The 17327-nt window shown below is 39.3% G+C and overlaps 1 long non-coding RNA gene across 1 annotated transcript; it reads right to left on the reverse strand.

Moving 5' to 3' along the window:
- Positions 1-461: 461 nt before the first annotated feature.
- LOC130250729 (uncharacterized) lies at positions 462-17325 on the reverse strand. Its single transcript, XR_008840036.1, has 3 exons — positions 16720-17325; positions 15942-16067; positions 462-557 (listed from the first exon to the last, which is right to left on the reverse strand). It is a non-coding gene; the product is annotated as an uncharacterized LOC130250729 (long non-coding RNA).
- Between the last annotated feature and the right edge of the window lie 2 nt (positions 17326-17327).

Here is a 17327-nt window from a genome sequence, read left to right on the forward strand (position 1 = left end):
TTTAGTGGTTACATTTTATGCTATAAATCATAAATCTCAAAGATTACTGAGGAGGATGCAGCCTATCTCAAATGGAAAGGACAAGGGGAGACTGCAGTGGCAACATGTACTGTTGCAATGTTCATTGCAGGCACAGGAGCAGAGAGCTAACAGAAACATTTTGTATTCACACAACCTGCCACAGATCCTTCTTAAAATAGCTGAAGCAATGCATCTTCATTTTCTTTTGGTGGGCAGTCACTGTACAATGACAAAAAGAGCTAATGAAACAAGCTGTAGACACAGCATTTAGTCCAGCTGTAGCTTTTTCAGTCCTGATAAACTCACTAAACGGAGTCAGAAATTATTCATTCTTCTCTATAACATTGCTCTGAAACATTTGGCTGCAAAGAACTGAGATACTGGCCTAGGATAATAAGATAGGAGAGAGTATTCCAAGAAAGTTCCAACTGTATCTTTATATTTATTGCCATTTTGCCAAGTTCAAACTCATTTCTCCTTCTCACTGGGCTATATCCCAAAGGACAATCTGGCATGCATCCAGTCAGAGACAAGCCCTGAAAGAAATAACATGGGACACATGCACTTTGTCTAGTAAGTCATGTCTATTAAATGTTTGAGGCAAAGTTGATGTTAATATCCACCACTTGCTTAATAACTGAGAGTGATAACAGGGAATGACAGGATAAAAATCCTGCCCTCTGCCCTTCATTGCATCTGGACATGTACAGAATCACTCAGTACTTTAGACTCCTTCCTTTAGCTGAGCCAAAAGCTAGTTTTTATTAATTTTATTAATTTTAAACACAAAAAGTGTTCAAGACAGAGCTGACCTGCAGAAAATTATCCTCTTTTTTATAACAAGATCCTGTTGGCCTTTCCAAACAAATGGATGGCTCCATTTGGCAACAACATCCTTAAGAATCCATTTACATTTCTTAGTTAGTTTATCATGATAGTTAATTATTAATAGTAGTTAGTTATTGTAGTTAAATTAAAAAAAAAACAACTATTGATATAAAAATGGAGACTGAAGAAACAACATGACCAATTTAAGTTTCCTGCTCTCTGAAAGAGTAGTAATTGCTGACACAATCTGCTCATCCCTACTGACATCATCACAACCAGCTCAGATAAAGATGCTCCCTCTCACTAGAGCAGCACTTGTATGGGCACTATAATGCTTACAGAAATATTAATTTGGCAGCAGTTTGCCTTCTAGAGTGAGCAAAAGTTGTTGTGTATAAAACCCAGGAACTGTAACGCCTTGGTTTCACTTTTGTTTCATGTTGCAACACTACAACTGTGAAGCTGCAGAAGAAAAAGGCTCCACTTGCTGTGATACTGAAGTCTCCGTAGAGAAGCTCACAAAATTGGTCTCCAAGGAATATATTCTGATTAAGGAGGTGTCTTAGGTTAGAATGCAAGGTGTAACCAGAAGTATGTATTCTATCACCATCTACTAAAACCAAGTAGAGCAGTGTTCTTTATCTCTTCCATAACCCATCCCTCATAACTCTGGAAAGAATATCCTCTCTTAATAAGCCTGCTATTAAAACCAGGTAGGGCAGTTTTCTTTATCTCTTCCACAACCCATCCTCTGTCCAGAAAGATATCTTCTATTAATAGGCCATTAAGTCTCATTGCATGATCGATCAAATTACATCATCCCATTGTGAGATACTCCACCCAGAGGGAGGAGCCAAGCATTTCCTACCTAGATAAACATTTGAAACGTCAAAGCAGCTTTTCCTCACTAAATTGCCAAAAAAACCCTAGGCCCATCTACACCACCACTAGACCTTCAGAGGAAAACTGCTGTCTTCTACAGGATCATTGCTTCAACAGACCCACATCTGCCACTCCAGAAAGACTGTAGCCACCATTTAATCCAACTGCTACCAACACCCTAACCAACAGGGTGAGAGGTTGTATTGACTCTGTCACTGTTTTGGTTTTTTGTATTACTGTATTTTTATTTTAATTTTCCTAGTAAAGAACTGTTATTCCTATTCCCATATCTTTGCCTAAGAGCCCCTTAATTTAAAAGGCATAATAATTCAAAGGTAGGGAGTTTACATTTTCCATTTCAAGAAAGGCTCCCGCCTTCCCTAGCAAATACCTGTCTTTTCAAACCAAAACAGAAGGGAAGAAAAACAATAGTTGGGCTATAAATTTAACTGGATTGGCACAAATATGCCACTTCAGAAGAATATACTCCTTTCAACCAGAAATTTGAATACTGGGGATTTTAAAGGTGTGTCTGTTCAACTCTGAAAAAAATCCTTATGTTATAGCAAAGGGAAAAGTGACCAAACAAAAAGGAGGCATTTAAAGTTGGGCTTTTGAACATCTATAAATGAAATGTATGAAAGGGAATAAGGACAAATAAGGAACATGCAAATTTTGTGGGTGTTCAGGATGTTTTGGGAGACTTGGAGATTCCTGGTGGGCTGCAATCATGTGCCACTCTTTCAGCACTATGGATCACCTGCTGAACAGACCTGAACTTGTCTAGGTCCAGTTTGAGATAAAATGGTGTTCTGCATGCAAAAACATCCACTCCTGTATCAGTCTATATCAGCAGCTGGGGAAGAAAGGAAGGAAAGGGGAACTTTCAGTGGCTTCATTTGATCTAATACATATAAAAAGAAAAGCCCTTTTGTTTTCTAAAGAATGCTGCTCTACAACTAGATAACAATGGATTGTAAATTACTGGATGTAAAGACAAAATTTTAATATATTTACATTATACTGGCAATTTTTGCTGCTTGCATGAAAAACAACAAAAAAAAGCATCCTCTTACTGACTTTTATACAGAATATTATCATATTCTGGTAGTACAAAGTACATCACCCGAGAAACTGTCTCACAGTGAGTGATGTCTTGTATCTCTGCCAATATTAGCTTTATGGACCAAGTAACAATATTATGTTAATAACTGCTGATTGCTATTTGTGTACCAGGCTGTTCCAATACCATGGTGATGAGCATGCTGTTGGTGTCTGGAACAGATGGACAGAACACAAGTGATCTTTGCCTTGATTTTTAGACAAATAGGATTACCTGTTTCAGTAATAATGCTACATGAAAGCACAGACAAACCACAGTTCTATCTCCATCTCCAGTAATTGACACACAGGAACATTGGATGCACAAAAAAATTTACCCTTTCTTTAAGGGAGAGCAAACCTTTGAATCACTTGTAAAGCCAATGCAGCTGCTTTATGCTGTTTAGAGTGGCAGCAAAATTCACCATCTCATTGTCAGCAACAAAACTCCTTTGCAGCTCTCTTTGAAGGTGACGAGGCAATTGCCCACGTCCTGTCCAGCACCACTGATTCCATATCTGCTGATTTAAACACACCTTACAAAGAAGTCATTGCAACAGCTTTCTGCTATTTAAGAAAACTGAAAGCACTTTGAGTGACACTTGACATCAATGCTTTGATATGACAAAAAAAAATAGGATGAAAAGTACACTTCAATTCCATGATGTTGTTTCTTAAGCCCTACCCAGCACCAGATAGACACTTTATTCTTCATTTTCTTATTATTTCACAGAAATGAGGAAGGAAGACCAAGAGACAAAAGAAGAAGGACATATTTTCATTGTAGGTTGTGCAGTTCTGTTCAGAATGAAGCCTGTGGTATTGAGGAAAAAATGATCTGACAATCTCATACAGTAGAAGATATGAGGCTGTGTACTATTGTCACATTGGTTTTGAATGACTGAAAAGGCAGTTATGTGGGGAAGAGAACTTGGACAGAGCACTGAGACCATAGCAATAACAACTCCTTTCCTATCTCAGTGAAAATCTAAAAGAGGAAACTGGAATCTACTGCTTTCATATGAGAGCTGTCAATTTCCCACTGATATCAGAAATCAGTCATGTTTGGAAAGGAAATGACCCATTCCTGCATGGCAAGGCTAGCAGGTGCAGGTGACATGCGAACAAGTCTCCCAACCACTGATCTGTCAAAGGCACAAAACAGAAAGTGCAAATGGTTCTATGGACAATCATTCAGTTCCTGCCAGGTCATCCACAGATTCTGGAAGCATTTTATTCAACTTTGCATCCAAAAAGATTTGAAACAAGGCCACCTACATAGGTGAGGTGCCACAGGAGCTTCCAGAGTGAGCATGACCTGGCTCACAGCTCATGTCTCGGCATGAAAGGAGGAACAGTCATGAGGAATGCTGAAATCTGAAGGAAGGAGATTTAGCAGCGTCTGCCGAACGTGTCAAGCAAGGTCAGCGCTGTGGGCGGCTGCTTGCGGTGGCATGCTGGCGGCTGGGCATCAAAGCCTCACAGCTAAAGGGAGAAAACTTTCTGCTCTGCTTTTGCTCTCCATTCCCTTTTCACCTGCAAATAGCATCCATCTACATCTGTCCAAGGAATCACCTCACACTGCCACAAACATAAAGAGATACGGAGTTCTCTTCTGAAATACAAAACTTGAGAAAATAACAGGAAATAGCAGAGCAAAGACAGTTTCCAAGAAGCACAGAGCCAAATCAGCACTTTGTTCTTAGTGGGTAAATTAAAAATCTCCTCTGCTGCTCTGTGGAGCAGGGTGAAATATAGTAGAATTGCAGAGCTTTGCATTTGCAAATATTGACTGCATTTTCATTAGGTTCCGGTCACAAAAACAGGTTAGATAAGGTTGTTAGTGTTAATTTGAAAGCTAAGCAATGATAGCTACACATACAAGACTGTATCCCTTTCTTCTTCTGAGGGATGAGTTCCTCTCTCCTGAAATGGGTATCAAAGATGGAGAGAAGGAATTATTTTCTGAACTGACCATTTCTCTTTATTGCCTACTGACCATTTGATGAGAGAAGCTGGTTGGCCTTTAGAGGGTGGTTCATTTTACTTTCTCAATTATTTCTATTCTCTTCAATAAGAAAAGTGAATCTGTGTAATAAGAAAAGCAAAGCTGTGTACAATACCATTGTGAGACTTCATCTTTATTCAGCCTGTTCATTTTCATTAGGAAAAACCCAGAGTTTCCATGCTTTGGCACTAAAGTTTTAGCCTGGGTTCTAGAAGTTAAACTACATGCTTTCTGTTAACTTTACTGTCTCCACAGTTAACTTACATATCCCCATTTAGAAGAGGTACTGCTAAATGACTACCAGAAATTGATATGGAGTGATGAGGTCATAATTCAGGGCATGAGATCAGAGACTAAAAATCTCTATCTCCAAGGCTGTGCTAGCTTCAAGGGGGAAAAAATGGGGCAAGGAGGAAAGAAAAAAGAAATTAAATGAAAGACTGCCCTGTAACCTTCAGATTTTCTTAGATACTCACCAGTGAAATCACTGAAATATTATTGGAAAACAGTTAATTTTTAAGCTGATAAAATTCAAAATACTACCCAAGGAACATTGAAAATAGCACTGAAAAATGTGGCCTCAGGTGCTGTGACTTACACTGAGCATGTTAAGAGGAAGACCACAGCTGCTTTGGGTGTGGTCTCTGCTGTCAGGCACCAGTGTCACGCTCCACACAGTGTTTGTGGTTAAAACTTATTTTCCATGGTACAGACACTTCCAAAATACAGTAGACATTTCAAAGAACAGCTATCCAGTATAGGATGGACGTATAGTAAGTAATACTTCTCATAAGCAGTCTCCTAGTCTCCAAATTTCACAACCATTTGTTCCTCCTGCAGCCAGGAACACATACCCATGTCTGCTCCCAGAAGCTTCACAGAAGCAAAGTTTATACTCCATTTAATACAAAGATCTCCTCAAACTAATCATTTAGATGCAGGCAGTAGGAGTAGATAACCTGTTGGTATTAACAGAATGAAGGCACTTAAGCTTCATGAAATCTAAAGCAGGCCTTGTACTGGAAGACAGCTCTTGTTTCCCATACATACACAGCACTCATAGATGATACACAAGGCTCAGCTCTAACCTGCTGGCAAAAACTATGTGCAGGAAAATGGCCTAAAGAGCCTAGAAAACCCACTACTACTGCCTTTCTTGGACCTGGAGCTGATTCAGATGCTGGCTAAGGTTATGCAAGCACAGGTCTGAGCAGTCAAGATACCTGTGCTAGTTTACAAGGCCAGGACTGCTCAGGCAGGATCACTCAAACACCCTGGTCACATCACCTGTGCTAGTGTTGTGAAAGTCATTTGGCAGGTTTGACACCACCCCAAATTCCTTACAGAGGGGAATATTGATCTCACTGCCTTGATGTTGTTCAATATTATGAACTGGGACTGTTGGAAGAAGGGTTCATGCCCTGCAAACTGATTGCCTATTAAAATTGGAAAAGTAAGGCCAAGCAGGCAGGAATTTAATGCAGAAGTCTGCTATATCATAGAGTAATACAAGAAATAAAATTAAAACAGGGAATAGGAATTAACTTCTTCAGATTTAAGTACTATTTATCCCTGGATAGGAGCTGTGCTGTTAGACAACACATCCTAGGCTGTACTGTAGATATAGTTCTTGTAGAGGCTTTTTTACTTTCTAGAACCATAAGTCACAGATTGTTTAATTGAAATATTATTCTGTTACAAGCCCCACTAAAGGCTACATTTTTACTGAGAATTTCAGTGAGGCAAAGAAGGTTTTTTTATCACACCTATCTATACAGATTCTCTCATCCTAGTTATGTCAACAGATATTTTCTATTTGGTGGAAAAAATGTTTGCGCTGGGCTAAGCACCTAGATAAATCCTTTTTGTTTTCTGCCATCAAGACATACCTTTTTTTACAGCCAATGACATAATCTACATGAAACCCACCTTTCTTTCTTAAAAGGGTGATACAAGGTATACATTCCCTGTGTAAAATAAAAAGGTGTATATTCTCCATTTGGAACAAATTTTTAGCTGGTGCTAGTAAACATGAGGTAGGTTATTCAAGCCCATGCCTGGAGCTAAATGAAATTTTCAGAGACAGAGAGGACATGCGCACAGCAGTTTATTCAGAACAGTTCTTCTGATAGGTTCCTTTTTCATTTTCCATTTAAGCTTTCGTGTTTTTTCCCTGGGACAAAAGCATAGGTTGCCACTACCAGGTATTTCAGTTACATGTTCTCAAATAGTCAAAGGAGGATTATTTTGCAAGTCAACCAAAGCACTAACAAAACAATGGAGTTCTTACCTACTGAGATGAAGATCAAAGATGATGATGTTGATAAGAACTACAGAAAATTGTTCTGGTTCGCAAAATGTGCTTATTAAACTTGACCTACATGTATGGGTAGATTGCTTTGTGCACCTGCTACTGGATTTTGTTTTCTCATTCATCCCCCCTAGACAAATATATGTAATTTTGGAGTGACAAGCAAAATTAATCATATCAGTAATACCGACATAAGAAACAGTTAAAAATATGCAATCTACATATAGATATAGACCAACTCCTGGAATTCTAGCACATTTTCACCTAATGAATAACCAAGTTCCAAATAAATGCCAACAAGACCCACAAGAGTACAATATTGTAAACGTGTCCCTCAGTTCTCTATAAAACAGGGCTGCAAGATGAAAGCAGGTTTAAGTTTAGAAAGCTGCTTCCATTTGCCCTTTCTATGTCCCAATGAGGTGACCTTGTCAGTGCTGGAAATCACCAAATATGAAGGAAGTGCCTTCTCCAACTGTTCTGATTCCCTAAGGAAAAAAAGGCCTTTGTCATCATATTTTGTGTGTGAGTGCCTATTCTGCTGTCTTCACTTCCTCTTAGAGTCACTTTTGAATCCAGTGCTGATTTTCAACTAAATTTGAAAATGAATCACAAGTTTCAAGACACAAAACCATCCCAAGTTTAGTGAAAGTAGGCAGCTGGAAAAAAGAGGAGATCCAGAGGGTGTCTCCAGCCATGGAAAAGTATAGCAAAAGTCTCATTCTTACCAGGCATCAGACAATCCATCTAAGACAAAGACCATGCAGGCCAGGGGGAGAACTTGCACGAAGCACAAACCCATTGGAAACCAGGCTTCTATGATTTCATTGCTCATGGACTTCTTAGACTTTTCTACCCCACACATGGCTAGGGTTCCCTAAAAATCTGTTCATGCCATTCACAAGCTATACTCTCAGAATAGATCTCCTTAGTGACCCAAACCACTAAATAGTTCTTCAAATACCTTTTCCAGATATCTACAATTTTTCTCAGCATAAGAAACCATTTTCACATGTGGCCCAATTTAAAATGTGGCTCTGCTCTGGAACTGGTTTGTAAAAGCATATGAGTCAGTGTTTTCCTTTCTGTTTGTTGAGGTCAGACATTCAAATCCCCAACTGGTATTCACTCACCTTTTGTGCAGGCAGAAGTCCTGCCCATGATGTCATATGCTTGTGAATTACCAAAAGAGCTTCAGGCTTTGTAGAGGTGGTTTCTTCTACATCTAGCAGTGCCTAGAGTGCTAGATATGGATTAACTACCTCAGAAGTTCCTGACCACTCTTCAGGATGCTAACAGAAGTCCATGGCAGTGCTGCTAACTCAGGTGAGGCACAGCCAGCTGCCCATATCTCAGACCAGGATTTTAAACTGCTTTTAAACTAATTGTGCTTAGTATGAATTAGGGAGAACCCATATAAACTTCTCCATGACAGGCCAGTTTGTAGCAGCTAGAAGCACCCATGTGGCTGTGGATGGAAAACCTCTTTCCTCTGCACAGCTGCATCTGCAACAAAACATCTCTCCATGTCCTAATCCAGCCAAGGCTGCAGCTACTGTTGTTCCAAGAAAGCAACAATCAGAAAGAGAGCCCTTAAGACTCTAAAACTATCTACTCAAAAAAGAAAACCATATTTCTCCAGCAACACAGACATGATAAGGCCCAAGTTTACTGTGCTTCCTCATAGAACAAAATGCTTTTTGGCAAATTTTCCAATCCCATAAATGCTGTGAAGGAGTGAAAATTAAATTAATGCACAGAACAACTGTTATGACTCAGTCTTCAACCTAAAAGTAGTGATCAGTACTGATCATCTGTATCAAGCAGATTTTGCACATTCATTCAGTTTCAGTGGCCTTTTAAAAACCAAATACACGCAAAAAGAGAGGTGCTCATTTTAACTCCAAATAATTTTTTTTTTTTTTTTTTTTTTTTTTTTTTTTTTTTTTTGATACTTAAAACTTAGCATCTCCTAAATTAACAAGTCACTTAATACTAGAAGGTAGTAGTAAGCTCTCTTTCCTCCCCTCAGCCATCCACTTCCATAAAATTGCTGGAAAGCTGGAGACTGAAGTCCCCTGTTTCTCTTCCACATGAAGTGAAATGGCCAGTGGGGTTCCATGTTACTAGTGTTGCATGTTTAGTGTTGGAATAGGCAGAGAATGATAACACAAACCTTATTTCTTCAGGGAATTCAGCTCAAAAAATCATCCCCCATCCACTTTTTGCACTAAAAAGACAGCTATTAACTCCCTGATCTGCCTGCCTGTGACAGACAAAGGAAGTGAAGAAATAAAACAAGTAATTGGTGGTGTTAACTGAGGAATAAATTACTCTTGATAGTCAGATGGAGGAGAAGCCTCTGAGGAAATGTAATCACCACACCCTGCCAGTTATTAAAGGATTGTGTGGAAGCCATGGTTGGGTGACTGCTTATGCAAACTTAAGGAAATATTTGCTTAATAAAAAGATTAAACAGAAGGTTCCCTGACAATGTCTACTGTGCCTAACAGGACCAGACTGTTACAGAAAATGTGGGTGTCTCATTCAGATCCATCCAGGCAAACTATGGTGTCTGTGTGCAGCAGACAGATCTATGCATGCACAGGTTAACTGCAGGGTTCAAGCCACAGGGGAAAAAGAGGAAAATGCTATTTTTTGCCTACAGACTGTGACAAAAAGCTCAGAAAATTAGTTCTGTTATAGACTTACTTGCATGTGTAATTTCCAGGCAGAACAGAGTTGCAGTCTGTTCTATTTGAAGGATTTGTTGCTTATCAAACTTTCAAATGAAGACTTTTCATATGCAACTGAAGGAAAAAAATGTAACTTGAAATTTGGCCCAAAATACATATTTTTAAAATGTGGAGCTGTAGGGAAAAATTAATCAATATATACACAACATTTACAATACTAAAAGTTACAAGTATAATTCCTACTATGAATATCCAGCAGAAATGAACAATGCTGCAGAACTGTCTTGGTTACATTTTTTACCAGTGAATGGTACTGTTCACATTCTTCAAAAAGATTAGAAGTGGGAGGTTGCATGGAGCTACTCTGATTCATTTAAGCTTTTTTTGTCTTTTTCCAACTAAGCTTTTTCACAGGGGAAAAACAATGATGTCATCAATTTCCTCTCTCTACTGAGACTGTGTAGTTGCAAGGTTCTGCTGATTTATGGATTAGAAAATTTCAGTGATATTCCTAAAAAAGTAGGTTATCTTGCCATTACTGTGTGGTAATTCATGAGGGAGACAGGAGTACCTCATGACCTGCTTGTACACCACAGTTAATGGATGAAGGATAACCCAGTGTTCCAGGATACCAACAAGGAGACCAGAATTAGGCACGACTTTTATTTGAATAAATCAACTCCATATTTTATTAGTTATTCTTGTCTGCAACATGATTTTCCTAGTCAGAAAAAACAGACCCAGATGAGAATGACACAGATTAAATTCTGCCTCTGCAGTGTGTTGCAGTCTTTCCTGCTACAACTACTGATCCAAATATTTTAAAAAATCTAGGAAAACTCATACAGCTTCACATTGAAAGTATTGAATTAATTAGCTACATTTTTAATTACCAGGCAAAAAGGACAAAGCTAGTTGTTGCCATCTTCACTATCCAGGCTGCTCATCGTTGTGATGTGTAAGAAAAAGGGCTGAGATGCTGAGTTATTTGTGCCCAGCTCTGACTCCATTTGGATCTGAGCTTAACTAAGCAGAGACAGCAGTGCGTTGCTACTCAAGGCTGCCACCTCCTGTCTTAAATCTCCACTCCCTCATGGGCTGCTTAGTAACATGATCAGGGTGTTCCTCCCAACACCGGCTGTGATTGTAAAGCTAATTCTGCGTAGAAAGGATGTTTCCTCAAAAATAATCAGAAACAAATATTTACATAAGTTACAGGAACTAGAGCAACCGTGAAATATGTTGTATCCATCTTAGAGCAGCTATTGATTTTCACAGATATCCAAAACTATGAGACCTAATAAAAATAATAAAAATATTGTTTCCTTTTCAAACAACACTATGCTGTGTGTCACACACAGGCCTATTCATCTTATTATGCACATTAATCAATTGCCAGATAAAAATATATTACTGAATCTGAAATGTGTTACTGCATTTATAAACTGTTGATTAAAGAGAGAAAGATTAAAGAGAGAAAGGATGCATTTCCCCCCCAAGTATTAATACTAATTTAAAGTACAAGTGGCATCAAAACTGCCAAAGTTGAGAAACCACAGCCACACTCCAGATGTTTGACAGTTCTTTGCTTCTAATCCATCAGGTGACAAATCACAGGCTTTTATCCATATCTCAGACTTTCTCTTCATGAGCCTGGCTACTGGAATCCAAGTAAATGCGCCTTCCTCTCTTACTATCTAGCCTGAGACATCAATATCTCCCTAATCAAGAAGCATAAAAATTCTCATACAAAAGTTTTGAGTACATACAATTTTCACCTGCAAAATAAAAAAAACCAAACAAAACAAAACAAACCCCTCAAAAAGCTGTATTTCCTTTCTTTCTTGTTTGTCTTATTCAATTTGAAATTCAGGGCAAATAATCTCTACAAAGTTTGTGATATTGAGTGTGACAAGAAAAGAGAGGTTTTCCTTATTTTAAGCTAGTGGTGCATCTATGCATCCACATATTAGATCTATTTCCCCATTTTCCTTTTCAATCTTAGTAAGGTTTTGGACTTGGTTAAAAAAATAGGTTTTAAAACTACCAAGTCTTTTGAGAAAAAGTGAAAGGTGCAATTCAAACTCCCAGATATTGATAATTTGTGTGCCTTCTGGAAAAGCTACTTAATGAAAGACATTGCACTTCATTCCAAAATGTCTCTCTCATTGAGTCAAACCCTTAACACTCACAGAGATGGGGCATCCATAGCTTCTCTGGGCAGCCTGTGCCAGTGTATAATCACCTTTGTAATAAAAAATGTCTTTCTTATGTCCAATCTAAACTTACCCTCTCTGTTTAAAACCCTCGTGTCACTGAAACTCTTGGTAAAAAAGTCTTCTGCCACTTTTCTTATAAAGCCCCATTCTAGTATTGAAAAGCCAAAATAAAGTCTCCCCAGAACCTTCTCTTCTTCAGGCTGAACAACCCCAGCTCACTCAGCCTGCCTTCATAGGATAAATGGAAAATGTCACTGCTTTCTGTCTTCTAATACCTACAGTATTTTACAGCAGCCACAGATACTCTCATGAATAGAAGTATTTGGTAAGAACTGGTTTTAGAAGTGCAAAAAACAGATAAAGAATGGTAAAAAAATCCACTAATCAACTAATTAATATTTACCTATATGGGGCTTAACTTCACCACACTAAAGAATGAATTTATTTGAAAGTACTTTCTGTGAAAATTTGAGATGCAAATTGATTTCAGCTACCAGAATTCAGCAAATTACATCAAAACATTATTTTGCATGCGCTATGGATATGTTTTGAAAACTGTTTTTATTCTCTTAATAAATCAGTACTCAAGCTTACAGTATTTAAAAAATCAGTGTTAATGCACAGGATTGGGTGTCAGATGATTTAGGTTCTAGTCTTAACTCTGTCTCAGACTTCCCCTACAAGATCATCACTTACAATTATCTTTTCAGAATTGGCATCTAATTTTGGATAACTGAGCTTTGCCTGCCAGACTTTAATATCTGGAACCAATTTTCAGAAAATGGTTTCATTCACTTCGGCTGGTATAAAAAGAACTTGAAATCTCTGGAAATCAGGTTTCTGAAACTCTGAAATTCCATTGGGTGCCATTTATATCTCTGGAAAGTGGCCTCAAAATGTTACCAGTGATGTAAGTGGAGAATTCAGATGTATTAATACCTTGCATCCACTGCACATGCCTAAACAACTACAAAATATTTAGGGCAATGGAGAACAGGGTCCAGAGAGAGCATCCAGGGGTTTCCCCTGAGTCCAGTGTCCAGCACATCTCATCTGCACATTTCACTGCTTCATCCTAAGGCCTCAGAAATTAAATTGTTTCAAATAAAAAGCAAAGCTATAAAGGCAGATTTTCTTTACCATAAAACTATTTGTGACCCCTAAACTTTAGTGAAATCAGCACAAGTATATATCCTGCACGGATCTGGGCTTTTGTGACAAAGCATCATCACATCTACAGTGGTCAAAATTCATGATGATTTGCAGTGCCTGAACTCTGTAAGATAACTTTATTTGAAGCTGAGTTTTAAGAGTTTTGAATGGCAGATGGGATATATGCTAGAGATCCTACATGAAATTTAATTTTTGTTGAACTTAAAATGCAAAGTTTTAAACCTTTACAATGTGTTACGTTTATCTGGAAATGATCCAACAAAAATAAAAGTTCATACTCTGCACCTCTGTGATGCTAAAAAAGAAAAACATTTTCTCTACTCTGTGAAGAAGTGCTTGTGAAAAATATCCAACAATAAAAATCTCTCCTCATAGTATTTTAATTACAGCCAAATATCATAAGAATCCTCACATAACCTACACTGGATCATATCATCTGTGTGAAAGTGTTTTGCAATTATGCCAGTACTTCAGCTCAGATGACTCAGAATGGGTGGTGCTTATAGGGAGGAGAATCCAGACCCTTTTGTCCTTCACAGAAACCCAGGCCTGCTCAGCACTCTCACTCTGGTGCAGTTTGATTACCAAGCTGTCTTTTCTTAGTAGAAAAATTCTCCTGCTTTGACCCCCATGGCCACACTGTCTCTGGCACCTGAGTGTGGTTGGCTTTGATAACCAGGAAAATGAGATATTCAGGATCGGGTGAAGGTCACAGTCCCTTAATGCTAATGAGGTAGTCACACCATGTTGAAGGTGTGTCTGCTGAGGGCTTACCTGCCCTTTAAACCATGATCTATTCAGAAGTATCCAGACTGTCTTTAACTTATTACATCCACAGTTTGATAAATCCAGAAAACAATCAATGTTTAGTCAGGGGACACTTCCTGTGAATATTTCTAGACTTCTATTTTTGGTAAAGTAATGAAATAAATCCAAGACAAAGGTAAAATCCCTCAATAAGAAACCAAACAGATTATTGAAGAGAAAAGACTAATGCTAGTTTTCAGGTAGAATGTCTTTCTTGTGCCCTGCCAATACAACATCAGAACAAGCCTCATCAGCACAGGAATGAACTGGCCTCAGTTTCTCCAGCCAGCCAGAGTTTGCAGGTCCAAATTCCATATACTTAACTCTGGGAGTGAGGGATCTCTGGGGAGTGGAGGTGGCACTAAGGAGCACACTGTTTGCTTTGCTGCAGGCAAGATATCACTAGATCCTCCTTTCTCTTCAACACTGAGCAGAGCTATGGGACAGCTGTTACAATAACTCATTTTCCCTTTTAACTCTGAGTATTTCCTGCCTCTTTGTATGCTTGCACATTAGGATAAGCACAGAGCACTTCACTGGCAAGTTCATAAAAGTCTATTAAACTCAGTGTAAGAGAGAGGTAGTACCTTCTCTGATAAGCTTCAGCACTCTGCTTAGTCATCATACTTTTATTATCTTCTATCATGATGTCTTGCTCACTCAAAAGTCACAGCACCTTCTCCTGTTAGGAAATTGTGGATAGTTCTCTCCATGGTTTTTCTTCCTACAGACACTGCTTCTTTTTAATCTTTAAAACAAGAAGTAAAATCTCAGTTCAACTAAATCAGTGAAATAAGTTTTAAAAGAGGTGTCTGTTCAAACCACATTGTACTTCCTCTCCTGCACTGTACATGACATTTAATAAAATACAAAAATCTTTTATAGCTATCCAGCAGCTAACAGCAACAACTATTGGTAGTAAGAACAGTGGTGAATTTGTTGACTATACCATGCAGGATGTAATTTCTGCTACTTCTGGTATAGAATCTGTACCCCTTTACAGAATCACAGAATCACAGAATACTGAGGTTGGAAGAGACCTCCAAGATCATCGAGTCCAACCTATGTCCTAACACCTCAACTCAGAGTCTAGACTATAACATGGCACTAAGTGCCATGTCCAGCCTTTTCTTGAACACTTCCAGAGATGATGATTCCACCACCTCTGATTTGAAATCTTTATGCTGGGCTATAAACAGCAAATTAACCATTTATATTTGACAGACTTCAGTATCTTGAGAGACTTGGATTACACTGTAAATTCTGACGGCAATTATCAAACTAACCCTTTGTCATACAGCGTTTTAACTGATGGCCTAAATTCCTGGCAGGAAAAGGCTCGTCTGATAAAAGCTACAAAACATTATTAGAAAGGAGTTACATGTTATATTTAACCTATTTAAGGATCTAGTTAAGGATCATATTAAAACAGAGTTTGCTTTGGAGCAGAGTAAACGTTGCCACCACTGTACATGAGGAGGCACAGCTGAAGCATTCTGTCTGACAAATAATTTGAATCCAAAATGAAACATTTCTCACTAAGATATTGCAGATGCTTTATCCATGAGCATTAGTATGAAATGGCATGGTACCATATCCAGCTTTGTGGGACTAAGGCACAGGCTGGTTAAGTGCTGTGTCCAGAATTACCCAGCAAGTTCAACAGCAGAGTAGGAAACAGGGTGTAGTTCCCCTAGTGAGCCCTCTGTGCTGGGTTCAACAAGCTGAGGGATTTAAAACATACAGATTAATTAATTTTTCTGGACAAAGAGCAGGCTTTTAAGGCAATTGCTTTATGCATCTGTCTTCAACCAGCAATGTTAACCGTGCCATGCTCTGAAAAGCAGATTAAAATAAGATCATTAATCATATGTATATTAGAAAGCAATCCATACCCAGGTAAAGCTGTGCAGGATATCCTTCCATCACAGCTGCATGACACCGGATTACTCCATGTTTGTTTCCACAGCCTCTTCGTCCTACTAGGTATGACAACCCTGTTGTTTCCTCATTCTCAATATCTGGGTGTGATTAAAGTTTAAAAAAGTCAAATATTATGGCTTATTGTCTGGTATTTTTAAAATTCCTGACTGTTCTCACTATTCTGTAAAATTAAAGGTAGAAAAAATTAGAACCACAAACATATACATATGGATTCTCCTATCCATATGTGATAGGAGAAATGGGCTTAGTCTTTACAGAAGACTCGATCTGAAAGGATCTGCCCAGTTCTGGAAGAATGGGTGTGGGGGTTTTTACCAGCATCAAGCTGTGCAAGTTTGTTGCAGAGCAAAGCACAGCCTGAACTTCTGAACTTTGGGGAGAAACGCACAGACCTAATATATTTATGAGTTTTAACTTCTCCAGCCAGGATGGGCTAATGATTAATTTTAATGGCCTTGCAATGCATTATGAGGGGGGATACATGTTCAAGGGGGACATGTAGCAGATGGCTCGGGAAGGCTGTACCTGGGGAAAGGAGGAGGGCAACAAGTCAAGAGAAGCCCCACAGGGATATGGCTCAGTGAGCTCTCTCCCTTTATACGAATAAAGTTCATTTTTGAGGATTCCTCTGCCTCCGTTGTGGACAGTGGCCTTTCCCAGCGTGATTTTCCACACAATATGTAATTCTCTTAACTACACAACCCGTCTCGTGGTTATACTGTGTGATACCAGGTTGTAACAGGCTGCTGTTCACAGTGGGCCGACACAGCTCATGGCACGGAGAGGAAAAACCTGGGGTTTGTTCCTGGCTTCTCGTGGAAGTCAGTGGAATTTGGGGCAACACAATAAACAAGTATTGGGCTGTCAGAGACAAGGCAGGAGGTCATACTTATCCTTTACAAAAATTGGGCTGCCAGAAAGGAGCCAGGAGATCACGCTTATCTTTTCCTTTATCCAGAACCTATCACATAAATGCAAAGGGCTCGCCAGGCAGACCTGGGCAAGGCCTCCTGTAAGGAGTAGAAGTTCTTCCGGGATGTCGAGCTATGGAATAACACAACATTCATGGCAAATAGAAGCTTTCTTTTAAGAGCTGCCTGATTTCGCTCAGTGCGAGGAGAGAGAGCAGACAGACCCCCGCGGGAGGGGAAGGCATGAGGGGGAAAGGCGAGCAGCCCCTCAGGTGACCAGTCCCCGCCTCGGCATCGGTAGGGGACGAACACAGAGTGCCGTCCTGGCAAGCTGGGGTCACACTGGAGACTTGTGGCGCCCCTCGGACTCGGTTTCGGGGCCGCTTCGCCGCCCGTGTCCCGCTGCCCCCGCCGCCGCCGCCATGG

The sequence above is a fragment of the Oenanthe melanoleuca genome, chromosome 3 (assembly GCF_029582105.1).
Source record: "Oenanthe melanoleuca isolate GR-GAL-2019-014 chromosome 3, OMel1.0, whole genome shotgun sequence".
Classification (NCBI taxonomy): domain Eukaryota; kingdom Metazoa; phylum Chordata; class Aves; order Passeriformes; family Muscicapidae; genus Oenanthe; species Oenanthe melanoleuca.